A 22,356-nucleotide genomic window follows, 5' to 3' on the forward strand; every position below is an offset into this window, starting at 1 on the left:
AAATGTCAAGGTTTATTTTCCCCAAACTCCACCAGTGTTCACATTTGGGCATATTGAACATTCGTGCCAAGTTTGGTCCAGATCTATCATTGTTTGAGTCCACAGTGCTCTCTGGATGTTGGTGAACTACAACTCCAAAACTCAAGGTCAATACCCATCAAATCCTTTCAGTATTTTCTGTTGGTCACGTGTGCCAAGTTTGGTTCAATTCCATCATTGGTGGAGTTCTCTTTGATTGTAGGTTAACTATAAATCCCAGCAACTACAACTCCAGAATGACAAATGGGTGTTTTAGGTATTTGTGCCAAATTTGGTCCAGTGAATGAAAATCCTGCATATCAGATATTTACATTACAATTCATAACAGTAGAACAATTACAGTTATGAAGTAGCAACAAGAATAATTTTATGGTTGGGGTCACCACAACATGAGGAACTGTATTAAGGGGTTGCGGAATTAGGAAGGTTGAGAACCACTGATCAACATGTAAATGCTGAGATTCTCGAGTGACAAATTATCTTTCTAATTATAAACATCTTATTCATTTTTATTTTAAAAATATATTGCCCTCTCTCTGTTATTATAATTATAAGATTACTACAATTATTATATTTGAATGTGCATGATACTCAGTCATCATCGCCATTGTACACTTAGATAAGAAAGCAATAATTCTTTGTAGACTGAGAAATGTTTAAAATGTATTTAAATCTTTGAACCAAATCCTCTCAAAATGTGTGATTTGTGAGGCCATATGATACTCAATTTATAATAACTAGAAATTGGAACATTTGGGGTAGTTTCACATCCTCCATTATGCATGTATGTGAAAATATAGTCTCAATTAGGTTCTTGTGGGTTTTTTCGGGCTATAGAGCCATGTTCTAGAGGCATTTTTCCTGACGTTTCGCCTGCATCTATGGCAAGCATCCTCAGAGGTAGTGAGGTCTGTTGGAATTAGGACAATGGGTTTATATATCTGTGGAATGGCTGGGGTGGGGCAAGGAGCTCTTCCCTGCTGCAGTTAGGTGTGAATGTTTCAGCTGATCACCTTCATTAGCATTTGAAGACCTGCCTGAGCCTGGGAAAATCTCTTGCTGGGAGATGTTAATCTGTGCCTGGTTGTTTCCTCTCTGTTGTTTTGCTGTTGTAATTTTAGAGCTAAATACCAACGACAAACTGATCGGCTTCAATGTGGTATCTCTATTTACCATGGTCCCGGTAGCAGACACCATGGCACTCATCAACCAGAGGTTCTCAGAAGACATCAACCCATTGTCCTAATTCCAACAGACCTCACTACCTCTGAGGATGCTTGCCATAGATGCAGGCGAAACGTCAGGAGAAATGCCTCTAGAACATGGCTCTATAGCCCAAAAAAACCCACAAGAACCTAGTGATTCCAGCCATGAAAGCCTTCGACAATACATAGTCTCAATTATTTTAAAAGCTGGCTATTGCAACAAAACAAAAAAACAATTTTAACAGAAATGTAAAGCCAAGACAGTGTACAAAATAGCATCTAACCATACAGCCACAAAAAAGCTAAAACCTTTAGCACTTCACATGTGATGGAGTCCAAATACATCCAAAAGGCCACAGCTTGTCCACCTTTGCTGGGGATTGTAGGCTAAGTACAACCCCCAGCAAAAGTGTGTTTGTTTGTTCCAAAATGAGTAATGCAAAGGGGATTTTCACCACACTTGGAGACCCGCGTGCCCCCTAGAGATCAAAAGCATTTTTTGCCATATTTTTCAAAAGAATTGCTCCAAAAGGCACTCCATAAGGAGCATTTCCACCACATTTTGCACCATCTATGGGGATATTTAACCTCTGAAGACATCCTTTTTGGAAAAAAATGGACAGAAAATTATTTCTGCTGACAAGGAGCAAGAACAAAAAAAAAAAAGGAATATTGAGCAACAGCCAGAAACCTGAAATCAATAGCTGTTTACACAGATGGGACCTTGCAGACTACCATTCAACTCAATCTGTGTAGTAATATTACATGTAGGATCATTACTGCTTGTAGTAATGGTAAATTCAATCACAGTACAAAGTAGAATTGTTCTCAGATACTTGTCATCCATGATTTAGACTTTGCCTCCCAGAAACCCAGTCCTATTGGCAGGTAGTTAGGAAATCTGGGAACTTGAAGTCCAAAATACCGAAGGACCAAAGTCTGAGAATCATTAGCTAAAACTCCTGGTGCTTCATGTATACCCTGGATATGTACTGTAACTGTTTTTGTCTGAATTTAACTTTATTTACAGGGTTTAATATTCTGTTTCAGGAAAGGTTGAAAGTAAATTTCTTACATGTCCTTTCCTGAAAGCTAATATGGTGGGATTGAGTTATATCTAAAAGGAGCATTTTCTTAGTCCTTTAAGCATGCCATGATGGAATAGGTTTGCTTATGTAGAGGTACAAGTAAGTTGACAGAATGGGATACAGTGAAGTAACAACAATATCTGATTTGGGACCTCTTCACATGGGGCATTTTGCCCCATCTTGCCGCTTTTATGCCTGGCAAGAACAGAAAGTGTAGTTTGGGTAGCTCCAATGGAACTATTTGCACTTTCCTCCCTTTTTTGCTGTGTAATGGCAAAAAGGGTGGTAGGGCAATGTGCATTGTTGCACGTTGCTGCTCTTTCTGCCATCTGATGGGAGATGGAAAGGGTGCCAAAGCTCCTCTCCCATCCCCTACAAGAAGGAGGGAGGGCACACAGGACACTACAAGCTGCCCATGCTTCTTGCCTTTGCCAGTGCCATGGCATGGCCCAAAAGGGCCATGTGAAGAGGTCATAAAACAAACTGAAAAACAATTGTTTGGACAGTTAGTGTAAAGGGGGAAATAACTGGGAATCTCTGGAAGATTTCAGAGTAGTATGAATTCATATGAAATGTTTGGCCAACAATAAGTTTGATGAATGCTTGTTTCCTTATTTATTTATATTGATTTTAAATTGATTGATCTTATTTAATTTATATTCCCACTGTCTGCCAAGAATTATGCTCAGTTGCAACAATCCAATTCAAAGGTAACAGGAATATAATTTAAATATAACAACAGATTCAAGACCCAGTGAAAATACATCATTAAAGCGGGGGGGGGGGGGCAGTCATGTTAGTATGTCTGATGGCATAGTCTGCAGTGTAAAAACCTAAGAGACATAACAGTTGTTAGTTTTAAAGATGCCACAATTATATTTGTCAAAATCTAACAATGCCCAAGCATCTTCCATTTCTGAGAATACAACAATCTTTCTGCCAAAACCATATAATGTAACACTTTATAGTTCAAGACCTGAATCTGTTCATTTAGCAAATCCAGGAAAAACAGGCCAGGACACTGCTTTTGAATGGTAGTATTAGGAATCTTATTTATTAATTAAAATCATGCTACTACCTATTATTCTCTTGCTGAGTAGTAAAAGAAGGGCATCTCCCTGCCAAAACAATTAATAAGATGAAAATCAAATAATAATAATAACAAATAACAATTAACAACAAATATCGGCAAACATTCAATGGCGTAAAAACTAGACCAAGACAAAATAACCCACCCCACCCTAACCCAAACAAACCGCATCTACACCAAAAATCACAACAGATTACAAGAATTAAATAATATAATAAATATACAAAAGAGGAAGAAAACTAAAGGAAGGAAGATGAAAAGAATATCCCAGTGCTTTACTCAGAATGCTATTTCTAATGGTTTATCCCCAACCTCTCTTTAAAATATATATATATATATATACATGCTTTTAAAGTCAAGTGTTGGGAAGATATTAATTATATTTATCTATATTGTTTCCATTTCATAGTGTGCATAATTTTATGATCTCATCGCACAAGGCTTTTTCCCTGTCCTAGGATGCTGCTGAGATGTAGCCAGCCCATCACATGACATATGGCTACTTTTGGTGGGACTCTGTCTTGGCTCCATCTCAGCGGCATATTCAGAGGCTGCCCTGGGGACATGGGTGACTACCTGTGTTCTCATTCAAGAAGCCAGAGACACCATGAAACAAAGCTGAGGGCAGACAGGAATTGCCATGTGATGGTAAGGGTGTGATGTGGGGTGCTGCCCAACAGTTTCCCCTGCTGCCCCTCGGATTCTCTCAGCTGCCCGTCAGCTTATGGGTTTCCACCTGATGAGGTCCTTAGTGCAACTGAGGATCACTTCCTAAGTATTTCCCTTAATATTTTCACACATTAAACTCTATAAGAATAGAATAGGATGAGCATGGGTTTTATAATAATGATTTCATTATTTATGACAATTTCTAACAAAATACTTTTGCATCTTTTTAGAAAACCTATCCCACATGGCCCAAACCCTTCCCCCTTAAAACAGAGCTTGTTGTTGTAAATGCTACTTCAATTTTTATTTTATTGCAAACATCAAATACCAGTTGGCTATATGGGTGTGTTAGACAGACAACGGTTCCCTTTGCTCATTTGCTCTCTTGGTTAATTTGCCATTGATTTTATAATCAATGCACAGTGACTCCCCACCACTGTGTTGTTTTATGCAAAAGCTTATACACCCCAAAGAGTTGTTAATGAATGTGTTTTCACTATGTAGGGTTGGTTTCACACTGGCCTTAAACAAGGGCCATCCCAAAAGTAGTTATTTCATGCAAGTTTTATTTTGTAAATGCCCAGAAGGATGAAAATTAGCCGGTGATGATAGGTCTGAATTTTGGCAGAACAAATTTAAATATTAATTTGTTTTTATAACACAAATGCTGTACAAAATACCCCATGATGGTTCCAGGACAAGCAAATCTTACCCTAATTCTAGTTATTTAAGTGTAACACCCATAATGGATTAAGAAAATCTTCTTAGATGGTGGATGGAATGAATAGATAATTTAGTGAAGGTTATTTTCTTTTTTTTACTGCAGTTTGAGTCCAAAAAAGGTTTTTGCTGCATGGGCATAAATTTTGAAGACTCACGCAGAATGTTTACCTGTAACCCACTATAGATAAAATCCTACCAACATATTATAACTCTTCTCCCATTAAAAGTGTGGGTTTCCCCCCCCCCCCCCAAAAGTGCTATGCGATCAGGGCTACACTCTCTTCAGTCACACCTTTATAATCTTCCCAGCATTGCAGCCTTCGTTCATGCTAATACCTTATCACATACAGCATCTGGTACCGCCCACTCAGTACTACCAAGTAAAAGCACACAGATTCCCCTCTCGAAATATACATTGTAAATATAAATGAAAAGCAGCCCTACAATTAAAAAGGCCCCTTTCTTGTCGGGGGCAGGGGGGAAGCTTCTAATTGTTGACAGATTAACCTTCCAGTGCCTGTTCAGTCACTGGTAAGCAAAGGCAGCTAAAGCCAGTGGTGGACTGAGTCTAAAAATATTGGTTGCCAGGAGACAAATTGGCCCACCCACACCTATAAGGCTATCACTTAATTTTTATAAGAAATTGTAATTATTTGAGACTATATAATGTATGTGTCAGCCTCACATAACACAAATCAGATTTTTTCAGAGTTCTTTATTATATTCTTAAATATAAAGTATTCTCAAAAAGATTTTTTATTAAAATAATAATACAACTAAAATGTTACTTGTATACGTTCATGATATTACTACTATTATATTTTCACACTACTGTTTATGCTATTTGTGTATGAGATTTATTTTTAATTGTTTTGTATTAGTATTTGTATTTTGCTTTGTATTGTGGTTGTTATTGCTTGTATTGATGTATTGTGGGCTCGGCCTCATGTAAGCCGCACCGAATCCCTTGGGAGATGGTAGTGGGGTATAAATAAATTATTATTATTATTATTATTATTATTATTACTAAAATATCATTGACATAGTGTATAATGTGTAAAGGGGTCCACTTGCCACTGGGCAAGCTGATACCCTGGCCAGTCCGTTTTTGCCTAAAGCCCATCCAAAAATGGCATTTAAACAAATTGAATGATCACACTGAAAATGGTAGCATGGTAGAAGTAAGAAAGTAGGTAATTGATGTTTGCATTGATGAAAAGTTTGCATTAATGAAAACAGTTGCTTTCCAAACAGTCTCCTGCCTGGAGAATAACAGGGGTGATATCATGAAATAAATCTCAGCCAAAAATGTAATAATCCTGTTCCAATTGTGATATAATACCTTGTGTGATAAAACCCTAACTGCGAGGAAAAGAGAGAGGAAATAACAGAAAAACACAAGATGTATTTTCTATCATAAAACAAGCTGCATTTCATCTTGGCCTTGTTTTATATATTTGGCTGTTATTTTAGCAGCATCTCTAGATGATTCTTCTCCTAGTATATGGATGACTGTATGGTAGATTGTTTATCAAAATCCAGATTCAAATTGCAAAATACTTGCACTCTAGAAATATTACTAAAAATAGTTGTATATTTAAATAAATAAGCAGCATAATTACAACACCATCATCAGTTTGCTGATTATCTTCATTGGGCCCTTCCAGACAGGACTGAATCCCAGGGGGAACTGTTCTGCCTGGAATACAGCCCCACACCTCCCCCAATACCCAGACTTTCCTGGGGTGATGGTGGTGGCTACATCTCCTCCCAGGTCAACCAGAGGTTGACTTGAGAGGGCATCCACCCAGTTCCCAGTCCCCCATCTACTCCTAAAACTTACCTGAGGGTCCTGGCAGAATGCTCAGGCATGTCCATTGAAAGCTCCTAGCATGTCAAAATGATGTATCAGAAGGTTGCTGGGGGGGGGGGGCACCCCACTCCTTCATGCTCCAGAGGCCCCAAAGAACCAAATCGTTGTGGGGATTGATCCCCAGAATTGAGGAAGTGGTCCCAGGAGTCCACACCTGGAAAGATCCAGACCTTACATTAAGGTCCGGATCTTTTCAGGTGTTTAATTAATCTGGGGTAAACTAGGAAATCCCAGCTCAGTCCTGATTAATTCGGCTTTATCCAAGCAGGGCTGTAGTCGGGGTGGGAGAAGGGGTTAAGGATTCTGCCCCCCCCCCCCCCAAATCTGGCTTACTCAAGAATTTTAACTGATTAACCAAGTTATGAGTAAACCATGTTTCTTTTTTAACCTGACACTTTTCAGGGCAGGGTTGAACTTTTAACCCACTCCCTTCCCCTGTCTACGGCCCTGTACCTGAGGCATCATTTGGACAGCTCAGGTAAAGCTGAGACAGGTCGTGGGTTAAAGGCCTGTCTGGAAGGGCCCATCATTATCATCCCACTCATGGCCTTATTACAGTCTTCCACAGAGCTTATGAAGTTGGTTTACCATATAGTGTAAAAGCACAGTTAAGTTAATTTCGCACTCCATGTACCTCAGACTGATTAGGGTAATTAGATATATGGCTAGCAATAAGACTCTGCATGTGACCATAAAGTGGAAATCCCTAGGTTATCACCACTGATTGCAAAGCAAATGAATTCATGCTTCCAGAGCAACAGGGATGAGCAGAATTACATGCATACACTGTTCACAATAAATTGGAACTGTGGGAGGATTGTGGAAGCCTGCAGTAATGTTTAGAAAAAGTACATGCTCTTTCAGAATTGCAGATTGACTAGTATCATATTAATGTAAAATTATATTTTATTACTATAAAATTCTAATATTATACTAATTGGCAATTAATAATAAAGGATACTTTGTAGATGCAAGTGTTCAAATGTGCTTCCCCATCTGTCAAGTCCTTCCTGTCAAACATATGAAATATCTCTTCTATGTGTCAAACAGGATCTTTTTTGTGCATGTTGGAGCTTAGGCAGAACTTCAGGATCTGAGGCAATCTGGTGTTTTCTCCTAATTCAAAGTAAAATGCAATAAATTAAAGGTGCAAACATTTGTAGCTCATACCTGGTACTAGGTTCTTCAGAAATACTTAATATGTTGAAGAGATTTCTCTGTGTTAAAATGAATAAAATTCATATTCCAAATACAGGACAAACAATATTCATTCCCCCTGAAGCACAGCTAACGCTTTGTTGTGTGCTTAAATCCACCCCTTGCCATTTCATTGGATCTTTAGCAGGTGAAGAAACCCAGATCCTTATGGGCAAACAAATGAATAAACAATGAACCTGGTCCTAGACCAGTTGTTCTTAACCTGTGGGCTGCACACCACCAGTGGGCTGCGAGGATGAAAATCTGGAGCGTGAGCCTCCTTCCTCTTTATTTTATTTTATTTTATTTTATTTCTGCTCTTTTTGTGCCGCCTGCCACTCCTTCCCTGACGCTGGCCATGGCATATGTTCTGTATCAGCAACTAGAGCCAATGTGGTCTATTCAATACAATTTTCTGAATGAACATCCCAAACCAAATCTAAAGTTGACCAAAAACTTATTTGTAACTCTTTTGGTGCTAATGTTGGAGAGTGGTCCCTGATCAAAGTGGTTCTTGGTCAAGTGGTCCCTGGTCAAAAAAAGGTTGGGGACCACTACCCTAGACAGTTAAGTAGGATATATAACTAAACATTAGAACAAAAGTGGCCTCATGATTCATCTATACTTTTTTTAAAAAAATGTAGCTATAATAGCTCTGAAACAGCATGCTACAACAGTAAGGCATGCTATGATGTTATGACAGTATTCAAAAAATCAGAAATCATGAGAGGCGATAAGAATGGTTTAAACCTCCCAGAAAAGTCATCTCTGTTGGAGCACTGCACATAGTCTGGGGCTTCTATACCAGAGATTTCCTTGGGAAGCCTTGAGGGAGGTATTGCCTGACCATATCCATTCCACACCCATGAATTGATTGTTCACGGAAGAAACCCCTATGAGAAAGTCACATCTGAAATCATTACAAATTCATGGCAGTAAAAGGAGTTCATTAACAAAGTATTTCCACAATTAAAAAACCTCACCTTTTCATTGACCAGCAACACAACAATGGCTGAAGACAGATTATGATATCATGCAATATAACTGAAGCACTTGCTGGACTAATGCATCACTAATGGCATGGACTGATAATCATCACTGGCTGAATGACATTTGGTTATCCATATATTGCAAACCATGCTGGGAGCCTGCTCATGTACCTCGTTCCATTGCTCTTAAATGTTTTGCTCTGATTTGGCCATGATAATGTCTATATATCAATTAGTTGCTGGAAATGAGTGGATTTTATCAACCATAGCCTAGAAAGAAATTCTGTTGAATTAGTACGACCCCTTGACATAAATGATCTTCTGAAAGGTTGCCTAATGTGCACCTGTCTGATATTTGCCTAAAACAAATGAATCAACAAGGGAAAAAAACCTGTCAGTTTCACAACACTGATTTCCCCAAAGAGGATTAATGTTATAATTAATGCTAGTTGACATTTTGCTCTCCTTCATATATACTATGTGGTTTCCTTGTTCTTTATCCTTTGGCATTTGAATCAGATAAAAGACAGTCAAATGTTAGTGAATTGTAATTGTTATCTTTTATTGTTAGTGTGATCATTCAGTCCAGAACGAGCTTTTAGAGTTGATAGAAGAGTTATTCTCGTCTTGTTATGTTAGTACGAGTGAAAACCATGCAGCTGCATGATGCTGCTGCTGATTTTAGATACTATATGGAAATGATGATGATGATCATAATAATTTTCATAACGCATCTAAAACCACAACGTGTCTTGCAATCTTAAAAAGAAAATCACTTGACTGCAGGCTCACAATCAGTATTGGAGAGGTAGTTGAGTGGATGGGAAAGAGAAGGGAGGGAAGGCTATAGCTCTGTTGGGTTCAATAAAAATGCTTTAGAAGAAAAACTTCCCTGCAGTTACCCATGTGCATAACTCTAGAGTTGTGGTTCTCAAACAGAAGTCAATTAGTGGGTTGTTGTAGGTTTTTTGGGCTATATGGCCATGTTCTAGAAGCATTCTCTCTTAATGTTTCACTTGCATTTATGGCAGGCATCCTTAGAGGTCATGAGGTCCTCACAACCTCTGAGGATGCCTGCCATAGATGCAGGTGAATGCTTCTAGAACATGGCCATACAGCCCAAAAACCTATAACAACCCAGTGATTCCATCCATGAAAGCCTTTGACAATACACAGAAGTCAATTATCCCCAAGCAAATGCATGAACCTATGAACATGTGCTTGTACCAATCATTTTCTAGTAGCTGAAAGTGTGAATAAAACTGATTGACACAACATTCATTTAGAACGTATCCTGAGCATTGGTGATGAATATCTGTAGAAGGGACCTGGACTCTGGGGGTCCAAACTCTTGAATTCCACCTTGAGGTCTAGGTTTTTGTATTACCCAGGATTGCTCTTCTCAATTTAAAGCTTGTGCACCAACTGTAGATCTCTGATCTGACCATGGTGGAACATGACTTGGTTGCATCCCATTTGTCCATGTGCTTTAGGCTTACAAGGTGTTAGTTTCAATGCACTGGTAGGTTGCTATTTTGTTTACATGACATTGGACTCTATTTATTTTTACATATTTGTATCCTGTCCTTCTCACCCCTGGAGCGGGGGACTCAGGGCGGCTTCACAACAGGATTTCATTCAATGCCAACAACAGTAATAAATGATAAAAGCAATTAAAACAAAAAATTACTAAAACGTTGTTTAAATCACGCAGGTTTGAAATTTCAGTCCATTGTCATTCACACAAATTCTAGCCAGCATCTTGATGAAATCCAGTCTTCACAGAAAAAAGTTCCAGGTTCATTTGCCTTTTTGTAACATTAAATTGAGGAAAATTACTGACTTCAATATACCTAGTGGTAAAAAAGTTCTCAAATTATGCACAACAAGTTTTGAACTTATCTGAAAAGGAAAAACAGGAGTACTGGCAGGAATTGTGTGGGATGCTGCTTACCAAATAAACCATATCACTTTCCAGAACATACACACTGTTTTTCTACAGAAGTTGGAAAAGTTACTATGTTGACTAGAATCATAAAATCATAGAGTTGGAAGAGACCTCATGGGCCATCCAATCCAACGCCTTGCCAAGAAGCAGGAAAATTGCTGTCAGAGGTAAAGCCCCTCTGACAGATGACCACAAGCTCCAGAATCAACCAACTGGAATCACCATTGGGATCTTTAAGTAATTTTTATGGGATCTGTTCTCTCCACAAGTTAGAACTGAACAGTAACTTCAAGGCATCATTCTCCTACCCAGATTTCTCTGGACACTTTTTACAGCATTATTGTGGATGAGACTGTGGCAACAGAAACTTCCATTGCTTGGAAGATAGACTTGATGTTTTAGATAGCCTGCTATTCACTATCAAACTACCCTTCTGTTTTCAACATTTGATATGAGGGCCTTCCACACTACATGATTAAAATGTTCAGATACAACTTTAAATAAATGTTTCCATCCCATGGTATCTTGGAATTCGTTGTTTTGTAAATTATTTGGAATTCTAAAGATCAATTTTCTCTCTTCAAATTACAAACATTTTATAAGATGCTGCCATGATGGTTAAAGTAGAATCATAGTGCTATAACTGCATAATGTGAAAAGGCTCCTGGTTAGCATGCATGCAGAATTGGGGAAAGCTCCATATTTTCTTTCCTCCCTTGTCTCAGGAATCAGCCCTGGCTAGTATAACTGTTTCAGAATTAAGAAAGCACTTTCTGACACTACAAAGCTATTTCAACAATTTTGATTTATTTTTATTTTTTTAGAGATTTTTTTACCCTGCTCCTCAGCTACAAAAGCACTCAGAACAGAGCAGTTTACACATTTTTTATTTGCCCCCAGGCTTAAATTGTACATTAGATCAATAATTATTACATAAATATTACATAAGACATGATGGAGTTGTGTTTTGCTGGTTGCCTCCCTCCCACTCATTGACCATAGAATCATAGAATCATAGAGTTGGAAGAGATCTCATGAGCCATCCAGTCCAACCCCCTGCCAAGAAGCAAGAAAATTGCATTCAAAGCAACCCCAGCAGATGGCCATCCAGCCTCTGTTTAAAACCTTCCAAAGAAGGAGCCTCTACCACACTCTCTACCACAGGGCAGAGAGTTCCACTGTTGAACAGCTTTCACAGTCAGAAAGTTCTTCCTAATGTTCAGGTGGAATCTCCTTTCTTGTAGTTTGAAGCCATTGTTCCGCGTCCTAGTCTCCAGGGCAGCAGAAAACAAGCTTGCTCCCTCCTCCCTATGACTTCCTCTCACATATTTACACATGGCTATCATGTCTCCTCTCAGTTTTCTTTTCTTCAGGCTAAACATGCTCAGCTCTTTAAGCCGCTCCTCATAGGGCTTGTTCTCCAGAGCCTTGATCATTTTAGTCACCTTCCTCTGGACACATTCCAGCTTGCCAATATCTCTCTTCAATTGTGGTGCCCAGAATTGGACACAAGATTCCAGGTGTGGTCTAACCAAGGCAGAATAGAGGGGTAGCATGACTTCCCTGGATCTAAACACTATACTCCTATTGATTGATCAGTTATTTATAAGCTACTATTAGACAATAGTGGCCAGAGGTAAATATTACTAGTTCTAAATTGTGAAGGAGGTATCCAAGGTTCTGAACATATTATATGGGATAGACTTCAGCATCTTAGATTGCTGCTTTAAAGTTTGCATTACAATCTAGACCAGATGATTGCCCCACTGACAAGGCAGCCACCAGCTGCGGCTCCATTTAAAGTATCCATAGATTGCTGGAGTAGAGTAGTTGCCATGCAGTTTATTAAGACTGTAGCCTTGAACTCTCAGAGTCTGTAACCTTCCACTGCAAGGAGCACCAAATAACATTTGAAACAGATTTTGCTTTAAAGGGATCCTTAACAGCTGGATTCTTACCAATGTGTTTTCATTTTTGTTTTCCATGTATCCGTTCCTGCATGAAATGAACCTTTTCTATTGAAATTGGTGGCACAATCCTATGGTGAGGACTGTACTTTATCCAAACAGATGCCATCAATGACTATAAACATTGACTCATTTCTCTCTATTCTGTTGGGGGTCTGTTGCTATTCTGTTGCCGTAGGGGTCAAAGTATTCATCAATACATCTTTCATCCATGCTATTCACGGTATTAATGTTTGGGTGGATAGTTTTATAACATTTATCTGGTGCTATTATCTATTTTTGCCTTCTAAATAAAGCATTCATTTTCAATCTTTTCCCTTCTAGATATCATCAGTCCTTTGGAATAGGCTCAGTGTGCTACCGAAAGTCCTTTCTCATCTCAGGAAGGATCAAGCATTTCTCTAAAAGCTATTAATGGATCCTATATCACTCTTCAGCATGTGCCTTTCTTAGCCACAGTCTGCACACACAAGGCTATTTTACAATGTGGTGCTTCATAGCAGTAATGAATGTGCTTGAATCTATATCTGCTCCAGGTACCCACTGTGCACAAGATATGCTTCAGACAGAGAGGCAGAAACAGGAGCTATTTTCTTGGACTTTTGAGAGCAGAAAAAAACCCACGCACGTAATAAAGTAGTTTGAAACTGTCTGCAGGAGCCTTACGCCATTGTTATCACCAATATTATAAAATAAATATATTGTCCACTAGCAATTCGTCAGTTATAAATAAACTTTGGAAATGTAATAGTGACTGGCAAAGCTCTGTGAATTGGGGATGCAGAAACAATTCACCAAATTTGTTTGGCTTCAGCTATTTCATTTGAAATATGTTTTATTGTAATATTCTTGGAGTTTATCTGTTGTGACTTTTCCTTTAAACGTCGAATATCAGTGTGAGGGAAGTATTTTGAGTAGAAAATTGGTTAGCTTATAAAGGACGAATCACCCTTTCCCATTTACTGCTTCTCTAGTTGAAATTGCCTCCTGCAGCTTCTTTTCATTTTTTTTAAATGGGTTTGGGAAAAGTAATGTACTGTGTAGTTCCTTACAGTTATGTGGAATAATAATGCAGGCCAATAATGTTTGCTAATGAAATTTCTAACTAATGTCCTAGATGCAGAAATAGTTGTAGTTCAATAGCTTTTAAGCAATATACAAAGGTATCCATTTACTGAATTTTATTCCTTTACCTCACCATGATTCTTTGGTATTGAATAACTACTGGCCAATTTCTAATTTTCCCTTTTTGGGCAAGGTTCTAGAGCAAGTGGTGGTCTCTCAACTCCAGAGATTTTTGGATGATACTGATTATCTTGATCCATTGCAGTCTGGTTTTAGGCCTGGCCATGGTACAGAGCCAGCTTTGGTCGCCTTGATGGATGACTTCCACAGACAGCTAGATAAGGGGAGTGTGACCTTGTTGGTTCTCTTGGACATCTCAGTGGCTTTCGATACTATCAACCATGTTATCCTTCTGGGTCGGATCTCTGGAATGGGTCTTGGGGGCACTGCTCTGTAGTGGCTCCGCTCCTTCCTGGATAATTATACCCAGTTGGTGAAGCTGGGAGAACACCTGCTCGGACCCCTGGCCATTGACCTGTGGGGTCCCACAAGGTTCTATTCTATCCCCCATGCTTTTCAACATCTACATGAAACCAGTGGGTGAGGTTGTTCGGAGTTTTGGAGTTCGGTGCCATCTCTACGCAGATGACACTCAACTCTATTATTCCTTTTCACCAAAATCCAAGGAAGTTCCCCAGATCCTGGACCAGTGCCAGGTTGCAGTGATGGGCTGGATGAGGGCTAACAAACTAAAGCTTAATCCTGACAAGACAGAGGTCCTCCTAGTCAGTCATGAGGCCAATCGGGGTATTGGGTGGCAACCTGTGCTTGATGGGGTTACACTCCCCCTGAGGACACATTTCTGCACCTTGGTGGTCCTCCTGGACTCAGCGTTGACACTTGATGCTCTGGTGTCAGTGGTGGCCAGGAGAGCCTTTGCACAGTTCAAGCTTTGGCACCAGCTATTACTGTACCTCAAGAAGTTGGACATGGCCACAGTGGTCCATGCCTTGGTTACATCCAGATTGGATTATTGCAACACACTCTACATAGGGCTGCCTTTGAAGATTGCCCGGAGACTGCAACTGGGACAAAGGTCGGCAGTCAGGCTTCTAACTGGAGCTAATTATAGGGAGGGCACTACAACCCTATTAAAGCAGCTCCACTGGCTGCCGATAAATTTCTGGTCCCAGTTCAAGGTGCAGGTTATGACCTACACAACTCTAAATAGTTTGGGCCCTGCCTATCTTTGAGACCCCATTTCCCCTATAAACCAGCATGGGCTCTAAGGTCTGCCGGGAAGGCTCTCCTCCCACTTCCGCCACCATCACAAGCACAGTTAGTGGGAATGAGGGAGAGGGTCTTTTTGGTGGTGGCCCTCTGACTCTGGAACTCCCTCCCCAGTGAGATTAGGCAGGCCCCACACTGTCCTCCTTTCAATGGGATCTGAAAACATGGATGTCCCAGCAGGTTTTTGAGAATGATTAGTCCCTAGGCCCTTTCCCTGGGCCATTAGATAATACTCTGTACTGCACTTTATCCACTTCCCCAGCCCTATGATACTCTGTTGCACTGCTGATGGTATTTTGAACCCACCTGATGGAGCTATTTTTAAATTGGTTTTTACATATTTTTTTGGTGCATGTTTTAGCAGGTTTTATGTTTTATGGTGTTTATTTTAATTTGTCTGAATGGTTTTCCTTTCTGGCAATTGAATACTTTGCCTTATATGTTGGAAACCGAGCTGAGTCCCCTTGGGAAGATAGGGCAGTATACAAATAAAGATTTATCATCATAGTCGTTGTCATTGTCATCATCAACATCGGAAGCTGTTTTTTATTATTTATTTATTTCCAACATTTTTACCCTGTCCTTCTCAAACCCCGAGGCAGAACTCAGGGTGGCTTACAACTGGCAACAATTTGATGCCACAACATACAAACAAATATAACAATATATAAATTTAAAACAATAGATAAAACATTAAAGTTAAAACAAATTAAAACATTATTATCAAACCATAAGGCCATGTCCAGTCTGATTCCACATCCAAAGTGCTGTCATGCCTGCTGCCCAAAAGCCTGATCCCAAAACCATAATTTAAGCTTCTTCCTAAAAGAAAGGAGGGATGAAGCCCACCTAATCTCACTGGGGAGCGAGTTCCACAGGTGGGGAGCCACCACCGAGAAGACCCTGTCCCTCATCACTGCCAAATGCATTTGCGATGCTGGCGGAACCAAGAGCACGGCCTCCCCAAGCTATCTTAAACTGCGAGGGAGATACGTTTCTTGATTTAAGGCTGGCTGGCTGGCTGGCACAGGAAGATAGGAGGTCCTCTGATCCTTCCTGTCATAAAACATTAATTTTCATTTTGCCAGCATGTAGTCACTTTTACTTCTTGAAGTTATGTTTGTGTGGCTAATTCATATCAGTATTAGTGCAGCCCCATCTATCAGCATTTATAGTAGCTGCTTTGCTTAATAGGATGGGTAGTACCCTATCAAAATGTACAAGTATATTTCAGATATTTATATATTCATATGTGTGTGGTGGGGTGGGGTGAAGCTGCCACATCTGTGTTGCCCGAAAGAATGTAAAGTTGGCATATGTGATTATCTTAGAACATGCTTTAACATAGAGATTTATTTCCATAGAGAAAATGTGTGACTGGTAATGCCACTTTCACTTTGATTTAAATAGGATGTGTGTTGCATTAATGAAGTCATATGGACCAGGAAAATGTGAGTTGACACAGACATTCTTGTTTATCCTATGTAAAGAATCTTATGCTTTCTGTGACATCACAGGAACACAATAGACTCTAGAGCTCTCCACAGTTCAGAATGGGTCCTGCTGAGATTTGGATTAATCAGATGGCAGATGTCCTCCAAATTAATCTGACTGAATAAAAATCCTTACCATGTGCCCATAGTTAATCCTTTATTTCAAATGAGAGAATCTCTTCCTTTATATTTGCTTATTTTAATCCAAAGCTCATTGATATGTAATTGCTGACATCAGTTCTATATATAAGTTGAATATTGCCTTTGGTGATTTTATGTTTCTGTTTTCATGCTTGAAGCTTTCCTCACACTGGGATTGTAAATTTCTTCTACTACTGGTAATTTTTGCTCACACTGTCGAGGTGAGCATGCATGAACAGCTTGACAGCCAAAGTGAAATTTATGGTGTAAAGTCCTGCTCTCTCTTAAGAATGAATTCCAATGGATGATCCCCCCGCCCCCATACACGCAGGGACAGAACAGGTGCACAAAAAGGCTCAAGAACTATGCAGATATTCCATTTCCCCATCCATGGGCAAGCAATGACCTCTTTCTATTCATTGATTCATACATTACATTCAGAATCAGTCCAGCCATTAGGCAAAGTGATGTGGTAGCCTCAGGCATCAGTGAAGTTTTGAAGAAAAAGGTATAAATTACACAGCTTTATCTGTGCTTCCCCAGTAAAAGACAACATGCTCTCTTATTGTCAATGTTGTAGCGAGATTTAAATATTAGTTTGATTGGGTTTTGTACATTAAATAGGGAGCCACAAAAGAGATTCACCAAATATTTCCAGTCTGTCCTATGAACTGCATGATGATACATAGATTTTGGCTTTCTGATAGTCATATATGTAGGTATAAATCTACCTTATGTCTGTTTTGTTGTGTTTTGTTTTTAATGCTGGAGTTGGTATTCCCTTTCTCCTTCCACAATATTAATCCCCACTCCACTCCTGAAATCACCACTGCACTACAATAGCCTCCACAAACTGATGGCATCTTCCATTGAAATGTGCTGGATACTCCTAGTAGTCACAGCTGGTGATAATATCATCACTCTGTCTTTGTTTATGGAAACATAGATTCTTTTCCCACCCACTGTACTATAAGTGGGAATCCAGTGCATCCCAATGGTATCCCAGTGCATCCCAATGGCATCCCAATCTCTCTCCCTCTCTATATCAGCAACATAATGGTTTTGTGTCTCTGTGTGAAAGAGCTCTCTATGAAAGGGAGATAAATATTATAGCCAACACTAAATTCTGAGCAGGGGAACCATGTTCTACATGTGGAACTCTTACTCTATATTCAACCATATAGGATCTCAGCCAGAGTGTGGGAGATGCTGGAATCTTGGCTCTGTCATCTTGAGTAACAAGAAGGAGGAGAGGAGGTTCTAAGATTGATCTAAGACAACTGGCAATACCTGGCTGTCAGAGTAGATATTTTTGGGAATCTTTAATCACTTCAGCCCTTTCTAAACCTTTTCTGCCAGCATTTTGTAAAAATGTAGAGAAATAACCAAATGAATCAGTACAAACATCAGGTCATTTTATTAGTCTTATGGTGCAAGATTAAAACACTATAGGACCTCATCACACCAAATAATGAATCAACTTTAAATCCGGTTCCTGCCTCCTGCAGAATTCTGGGGTTTGTAATTTAGGGAGGAGTCTTTAACAGCCTCCCTAAACTACAAACCCCAGAATTCTGCAGATGACAGAAACCAGATTTAAAGTGGATTCATTCTCTAGTATGATGAAGTAGTAAAACAATTATTTTTTAACTGGAGAGGAGTTGAAGTTAAGATTCCTGGTTCTTGCATGCACAATATGTATGGTATCACTGTTCTTTGTGGACTGTGTTTTTTGAATGGGAGTAGGGAGGCAGTGGGTTTTTTGTGGAGAAAAAAAATCTGCACTTATTTGGAGACGTTCAAAATATTTCTCATTAAATAGTATCCCACTCTTGATTTCTACTTGACTAATCTTTGTAGCTAGCCACTTATTGCTGCATTTGTAGTAGATCCGTGTCATTTAACTCAATGTTACTCAACATAGTGGTCCATTGCTATCTGACTCAAGGCTATTCAATATGATGGTCCATGGGACATTTCCAGAAAAAAAAGACACAATTGTAACCAATGGTGCAAATGTGATACAATTTTCTTGCACAACAGAGGAAAAAATGCTATTCCTTTACACAAGATAGATATGTGCATTATTCCTTAATAACCTTTAATAGCTCTTTTTAAAAAAGAAAATAAGAAAGATAGGCAGACCAAGGTGCTTGAGAAGTGAGTGAGCTGAGCAAGTTGGTGTTGAAAAGAAAAGCGATTGAGTGACAAACTCAATTGAACAGGTTGTAAGATATGATGCCATGCTGTAGGACAACCTTTCCCAACTTAACAGTTTCTAGACATTTTAGACTCTCACAGTCTCCAGATAACAACTGTATTATGTGTTTTGCAGTCCACTTGGCAATCCTTTCCCCCAAAACAAGCTTGGAGATGGCAATTTTAAAGCAACAGAATGTGCCTATGGGGATGAATGGTCTGCTCTGGAAACAAATGTTTCACGAAATGAATTAATCAACATCAGTTCAGTGAATCAAACAACTGGTGTCAATAACAATGAATGAATACTTTATTTCCAGATGTTAACATTAGGTAATTCATTTTCAAACCTAGAAGTCCAGGCTATTCTTATTCTGCTAGTGTTTGTGCATCCCTGAGTAAGCAATGATAGCTGCTGACAGTAAGGGTCAATCTATGTGACAAGTTCAGCACACATACAGAAGTCATGAATGATGCTGGTATGTCACAGCATGTGATTTATCTCACTTGCTAGTTTGAGACTGGACATTAATGTAAGTATAGACTTAACTAATATACAGAGGCATATATATCTTATTGAAAGAGGGGAAATGCACTCTTTTTAACTCTAAAAGGAAAGTCAGAGCACTTATTTGGCTCTGAGAACATATGGGAAAGTCACATGCAACTCAGCTTTCGAGACCTGCCAAGGCATTTCGCTGCCAGGAATGGAATATCAAATCTACCCAATAAAGGTGCATAGTACTCAAAGTCAGCCAAGCTATTTTGGTACAGGAGGGACCAAAATCATTCCCTCTTCCATAGGATGAAAACGCAATTGGAATTTGAAAAGCTAACAGTGTGCTGACTTTTTATGACATCTAAAATCATTTGCCCAAAGTATATTTCAGGGGAAAGGACTATCAAAACCACTTCTGATCATTTATTTTCCAAGAAAACTTTATGAAATTCATAGTAACCCCATGAGTCTCAAGGCCTCTTGAAGGCACATACACACAAAGGAGCTCACTTTATTTGAAGAAAACACCAGCCCTGCCATCCTATCAAGTCTTTTTCCACCCTGAGATCTGCCTTTGGAATATGATTGCAGCAGATCTCCTGTTGTTCTTTCATCATGTAAATTTCTCTGAACCACAAAAACATAAGCATTAATTATTGACACTTGTGCAAAAATATTCCAGACTTGCAATACAGTGGATGCATTAGCAAGAGAAGGAACTGTTTTTTCAAGACCCCCCTGAGTTCAATTTCCCATAACAAATGCATTTGGATTCCTTGCAACAGTTGTACACTTGCCGTGATTATGATAACAAAGTAAGTCAACTAAGCATGGAGTCTTGTTTGCCTTTTTTTTTTTTTGCTTTATTGCACCCCACAGTAACCCCTGTATATATGAGCATGTGCTTACAAGTTGACTACTACTCAAAGCAGGTTTTCTTGAAAGGTAGATTCACAGGAGGTTTGCTGAAAAAGTGTGACTTGTCTAAACAACACCCATTGGGTTTTCATGGTTGGTCTCCCATTGTCCAAGTCCAGCACTCAAACCACTGCATCATCCACCTTGTATAAAAGATGAAATTGATATATCCAATGGAATATGATGACAGCCTGTACTCTGATTGATTCCCCTCAACAATATTTTATTTTCTGCCTTCAGAATAACCACAATTGCAGTTGCTGTCTTGTTACTGACAAAACACTCAGCCAGTATGACAACAGCCCTATTATCAGATGTTCCTTGTCTATTTCCTTCAGATCTTTACTCCTAGACATTGTGTCAGTTTAAATTAAAATGGAATTGTTTCCAAAGGAAAGGTATGTTCTCTGTTAAAGATTCCCCATCCACATACACGCAGAATACTCTAAATGGTGGCAGGTTCCCCCAAGGATTGTAGCGTTGCCTCAGGCAATGGAGTCAGGATGCCAAGAAGTAAACGAGAAGTCCTTCAAAGAACAAGCTGTAAAAGGGGACACATGGCCCAGAGTGAATTGCGCTGACTGGAGAGGAAGTGTGACATGAATGCTAAAGTCTGAAGAAGCAGCCGCTGCTACTCTTTGAATACTGACAGAAGCTCATTCAGAATGTTCCTGATAGAATAGCAGATAGAAATGTGCTTTCTTCACCTGTTTGCTCTCCACAAGCACAGAGAAAATTCCTGATTGCCACCAGAGAGCTCTCAAATCTATTTATTTTGTTTAAAGTTGTTTTATGCCATATGTGGGTTACAAAAATGGAACTGACATCAGCTCAAAGGACTGTTAAGGAAAGTGGAGGCGGAAGCCCCACATTCAAAGTGATTTTCTCTATTTTCAGACATCATTGGCCCCATGTTGCTAATCTGAGCCTGATTCACGTGCAAGGGAGGAGGAAGAAGAAAAATTTGAATTCCCCAGACACTCTGTCTCATTTTTACACTTTCTTTGGCCACTGTTGTGAAGCAAACCTCATGCACACAGTCAGGGATGAGTAGCATGATTGACATAAAATAATTTAGGATAATGAAACCCAAGTGAACTGCAAAAACGTATGCTCTGTAGCCACAAGAATGAGGTCAAGCAGAGTTCAAGCTAACATCCCTTTATTCAACCTTCCTCATTTGTGGTCTTCTACCATCATGGCCTTTATTTATTTTTTATCCAGTTGCCTCTAATAAAAACATCCCACACTGTTTTTGATCACACTGGGGTCTTCGTCTGTGGATCCCTTTACCAGCCTAGTCATCTCATCTCATTTTCACTCAACACCTGATTACAGCAGGAAAGTAATCAGGTGTTGAGTGAAAATCCAAGCATCCATCTCAATACCAGTTAATATAATGGTATTTCTACCACTTTAGCAGTAAGGCAGGTGAACAATTAGACTGTGAAAATAACATGAAAAACATGCTGTCATTTAAGCCTTGTCTAGACTGTTTCTTACCTAAGCCAAATACTAGCAATGAAGCACTTTCTTTGAGTTCATCCTAGTATTTTGCCAATGTAGCTTCTAGCTTTCTAGCTTTCACTTCAGCTATTTTCTCCCTTGGAGACTGGATTCTCAGGCACTAAGGGTTTTTCTTTTCTTTTCTAATTTCTACATTGTGAACTCATCTTCCCTTTTCCCAACTTGCCTTAGAACAGATAGTTTTCATATTCCCACCCCCAAAGCCTCATTCAGTAGACATTTGTTACATGTCTGGCTTTCTACAGAAACTGGGTTTCTTTACCTCCTACATATATTTTAATGACTTTTTGAACTATTTTTCAAGTACAGCAACTGCAATTATGAACCACCTTATGAAAACAAAAAATAATATTTTGTAATCTAAAAGAAGTCTTAAATGGCTTAACAGTTAAAACTCCCTTCTCCAAAAGCAAAACAGGGAATAGCAACAAAGGGT

The sequence above is a fragment of the Anolis sagrei genome, chromosome 3, assembly GCF_037176765.1.
Source record: "Anolis sagrei isolate rAnoSag1 chromosome 3, rAnoSag1.mat, whole genome shotgun sequence".
Classification (NCBI taxonomy): Eukaryota; Metazoa; Chordata; class Lepidosauria; order Squamata; family Dactyloidae; genus Anolis; species Anolis sagrei.